The sequence below is a fragment of the Bubalus bubalis genome, chromosome 8 (assembly GCF_019923935.1).
Source record: "Bubalus bubalis isolate 160015118507 breed Murrah chromosome 8, NDDB_SH_1, whole genome shotgun sequence".
NCBI classification, from domain to species: domain Eukaryota; kingdom Metazoa; phylum Chordata; class Mammalia; order Artiodactyla; family Bovidae; genus Bubalus; species Bubalus bubalis.
This window is the reverse complement of record NC_059164.1, coordinates 93,459,621-93,464,248: the sequence shown is the minus strand read 5'-3', so window position 1 is coordinate 93,464,248 and position 4,628 is coordinate 93,459,621.

The window sequence follows — 4,628 nt, the reverse complement described above, 5'->3', positions numbered from 1 at the left end:
CCCACTCCAGTGTTCTTGCCTGGAGAATCCCAGGGACAGGGAAGCCTGCTGGGCTGCCATTTCTGGGATCGCAGAGTCGGACACAACTGAAGCAACTTAGCAGCAGCAGCAGCAGCTTGCAGCTGTATCACCTGTTTCTGCCTTCACATTCACATGCTGTTCTCCGTGTGTCCGTGTGTGTGTTCAAATTTCCCCTTTTTCTAAACACGCCAGTCATGCTGGATTAGGTAGGACCCATCCTAATGATTTCATTTTAATTTACCTCTGTAAAGACCCTATCACTGAATATGGTCACTTTCTGAGGTACTACAAGTTAGGACTGCAACATATCTTTTTTTGGGGGACACAGTGCAACCCATAATGCCTGCTGAGGACACAGCCTTGCTCCAACATGTGGCAGCTGGTTGAGTGCTACGTTGCTATGGCGCCATTCAGACAGTGTTTATAACTAGCCCCGGCCAAGCAGATTTTATTCCATCTCAGAGTCTCACAGGTAATCTCACAAGCAGACTGCCACTCACACCTGCTCTCCCATTAGAGCAGCCTGTCAGCCTGCAGCGTGGTGAGACACATTTTCCAGGTGTCACTGGACAGTTCTACACGTGGCAGGTCAGCCTGCATTCAACAAGCACAGACAAGTCTCCACCAGCGGGTCTCAGGGAACCTGGGCACTCTCAGAGCTTTTCTCTTTCCCATCTGTCTCTGTTGCACAGAAGCCATGCCAGACATTCCACCAGTGAGAATTTTCTCAAGATCTATTGCCCAAAACACACTTACTGTCTGACACAGTCGTTTTTATATCTTTTAGAGTCCCTTTTCGCACTGCTGACTCCAAGAAAGCTAATTAATTATTTTAGACACCACTATTAAATTGACACAGTGATTAATCTGATCATCCTTTTTATGAAATTACCTCTGAAACGCTAACTTCTCGTCTTCTGAAACTCACTGTGTAAATTACTCTGAAGATTACATTGTACCAGCTTTTGGCTCTGTAAATCTTAATAGCAGTTTTTTGTTTTTTGCCGAAAGCAATAAAAGCTGTCCCGAATTTATCAGGTTAATTAGGAAAGAGGTGGGAAGCAGGAAATTGAAGGTGACTCACACCGCAAGTGGGAGTTAGACTGATGGATTGTTAGAACCTTCTGTTGCTGGTTACCATCAGGGGACTTGGCATCAGTGAGTCAGTGAGCAGTACACAGGCAGCCTCATGAACCAGAGGGACGTGTGGAACCCGCAGTTGCAGGTGTCAGGGCTCCAGCTGGAGAGAACTAGTGTTCTAAGAGTGATCCCTCCCCCTACTCTCCTCACCCCCTCCACTGCCTTTCTTGCATTTTCTCAGTGCACCTCCTGAGTCTCTTGGTGTCCCATTTGGACTCAAAGCCCACAGAGAGCTGCCTCATGGCTGCCCACCCTGAGCAGTCCCCAAAACTCCTAGGCCTGGGGAGGGAGCAGGGAGCACACCTTAGCTACTGCCCTCCACCATGCTTTACTCCACCCAGTGGGCAGGCTCCTGGACTCCAGGCTCCATCAACGCTGCCCCACAGAAGGAATTTTAAAGCCTGCAGAGGCTCTCTGCAGAGACACTGCAGAGCAGTGTCAATCTTCCATTTTTTTTTTTTTAAGCTAGTTTTCCTTCTTTTTTGTAGTAAATCCTGAGCATCCCATGTGTGCTAATCCTAACCCTAACCAGGAGAGTGTTAGAGGTCACACTGCCAGTCCCTTCTCAGGCTGCATGCAAAACACCTTTTACTTGTTTTGAGAACAGCTGAAAGACAGAACACACTGAACCTGTATCGGGCTTCCCACTTCTTTGCCAGTGGCAAAGAATCCACCTGCCAATGCAGGAGACACAAGAGACACAGGTTCGATCCCTGGGTTGAGAAGAATCCCCTGGAGAAGGGAATGGCAACCCACTCCAGTATTCTTGCCTGGAGAATCCCATGGACAGAGGAGCTTGGCGGGCTACAGTCCATGGGGTCTCAAAGAGTTGGACACAACTGAGCACACTGAACCTGTGGCCTCATTTATCCATCCATCAGCCCATCCATCCATCCATCAGTGTATATTGAGCAACCTACTGCATGTAAGGTGCTCTCTAGGCTCTTGGGGAAAACAGAACGAGAACATGGCAGAGATGATTCCTGCCTGTATCTGTATCCAGAGATGATACTGTTAATAGAGAAGTTGGACAATAAATAAGATAAATACTAAGTAAGGTGGTGTTCCATGCTTTTGGATGAGGATAGGGACTACTAGTGTGGGTGGCAGTCTACAGTTTTAAATAGAAGAGTCAGGGAAGGCTGAGTTGCCTCACTAACCTCACCCTAGCCCTGGCTCTGCCTCATGGAGAAGATGACATTTGAATAAAGACCCGAAGGAGGTGCGAGTCTGAGCCATGCAGAAACTGGAAGGAAGAGCCTTCCAAGCAGAGGGAACCTTCCAGTGCCAAGGCCCTGACACAGGAGCATGCCTGACTGGTCGAGGAACAGCGAGGAGGTGCTGTGGCTGAAGAGGGTGGCAGGAGTTGAGTCAGAGAAGTCTGGAATCCACGGGCCATGGAGAGAGCTGAGTAAACTTGCCGCTTGGGTGTTTAAAGGAAGAAAGCATCTCTCCGTCTTGTTCCCGTGCTCCCCTGGGGTTCTGGCCTGCCCTGAAGGTGTCTGTCCGCAGGCAGACCACAGCCCAGGCTAAGAGAAGGGTTTGGGCTGGAGAGCATGCGGAGGGGGCGGGCTCTGAAGCTCCGCTGCCAGGATTCTCCACGGGCCTGAGGAAACTGAGGTTAGAGGGCCTCTCCCTGCGGCTCCCCCTGTAATGTCACTAGGGCAGGCTTCGCCTCTGAGCAGGTTCCTTCTGCTTCACTGGGGCAGGAAGTTTACCACCTACAAGCTACCTCTGTCGGGGATTTTTCTCCCATCCTTGCGCACACAGGTGCGAGATCAAGTCCCAGGAGCTGCTGGGCCGACTCCTCCGGTGGAAGGCGAAGCGGTTAAGGATGCCCTCACGTTCCACTTCTGAGGGCGGAACAGTGAGGTCAGCAGCTGGAGCGAGGCGCGGTGAAAGGCAGTCCCTGTCCTTTGGAGGCCTGAGGGCTGAGGGGGGCACTCCTCTGTGACCCCCACACCCGAAGTCCTGTGTGGAAGTCAGCCTGTTATTTCATTACCCTCACCCCTTCAACAAAAGGATGACTTTTCCAGTCATGACGCCACATCGAGGTGTCAAAGCCTTCCCGGGGTCTGAAGGAGGGACAGGAAGAGCCCAGGAAAGCTTCTGAGGGGAGCATGGCAGGGAACGCAGTGTGCCCCCCTAGCTCTCCCGCGCAGGCTGCTCGTTTCAGACAAACCCTGTCTTTGGGCCTGCGGCTCGGGAGCGCATCTGTGACTGCCCCTCTGCTGAGCTGCCCCACGGAAGGATTCTTCTGGAAAGAGATAGCGAACTGTGAGTCCGGGGAGGCTGGGAGAGCTCTGGCAGCTGTTTTCTGCTCCCCTGGGTTTGAGGATGCGTGACAGCGCCATAGCTGTGTGTGTCCCCTGCCCTCTGGCTTATCTGCCTCTTCCCCCCCCGAGAGGGCCCAACTCCTGCCTCTTCTCCTCCCCTCCTCCAGGCCCACACCATGTTCCAGAACAATCCCCCCCACCCCAACCGGGTGCGTGGTGGAGCCGGCCTTCCTCCCCGTGGCTTTCCTAGTGAGCCTTTCCTTCCCCCAGAAGTCACGCTCACATACCCGAGAGCGCCATTATCGACGGCCCTCAGGGTTGCCATGGAAACAGAGCATTCCTCCCGCCTCCCCTCCTCTCTGTTTACCTTGGTAAGGGACTGCGGCAAAAACCAGCCTGCGGCGGAAGGGGAGGGCGGGCGGAGGGACGGGGAGAGGGAGGAGAGAAAGCCAGCCTGCTCTAAACCAGATCATTCCGGTTCAGAGTGGTCCCCACCCCCTCTCCCCCGCCCCTTTCCAATCCCGGGAGCCGCTCGGCCAGGCCTGGTGGTCTGCAGTGGGAAACTCTGGGCCCTCCGGTAGCGTTAGTGGAGACGGTCCGAGGCTCTTCTCCCCGGCCTCTGGTCAGAGCTAGACAGGTGTTCACTACACAGGGGCACCCTGCTGAGGGTGGGAAGGGAGGAGAGTTGAAATCCAGCCCTGACCGGTGTGCCCTGGCCGGCCGGAAGCGTCCTCACCCTGCCTGGACCACTGCCATGACCTCCCAACAGAGTCCTGCTTCCTCTCGCGCCCTCCCTGGGGCAGCCAGAAGCATCCTTCTGAGTTCTCCCTGCCTGAAAAGCGTCTCATTTGCTCCTAAATAAAAGTCAAACTGTTTGCCCAGCTCTTCTTGATCTGCCTCACCTGCCTCTCCTTTCTCGCATCTCTGCTTCCGGGTTCCCCTTGCTCCTTCCTTCTAGAAGACTCCAGGAGGTGGGTTTTGTCCGTGTCAGGTTCGTTATACCAACATTTGAAACGCTCTGGTCCGTTATAACAACATTCGCCCTCACTGGCGCTTTCTAGCTTCCTGCACATTCAGTGGGTTCCTAGGTTTTTATCTAGCTTTTCTATGTAAAACGTAAAATAGTTCATATTTACATCAGCCCCATTCCACCCACCCCAGATGGGAGCTCCCTGAAGGCAGGGCCATATT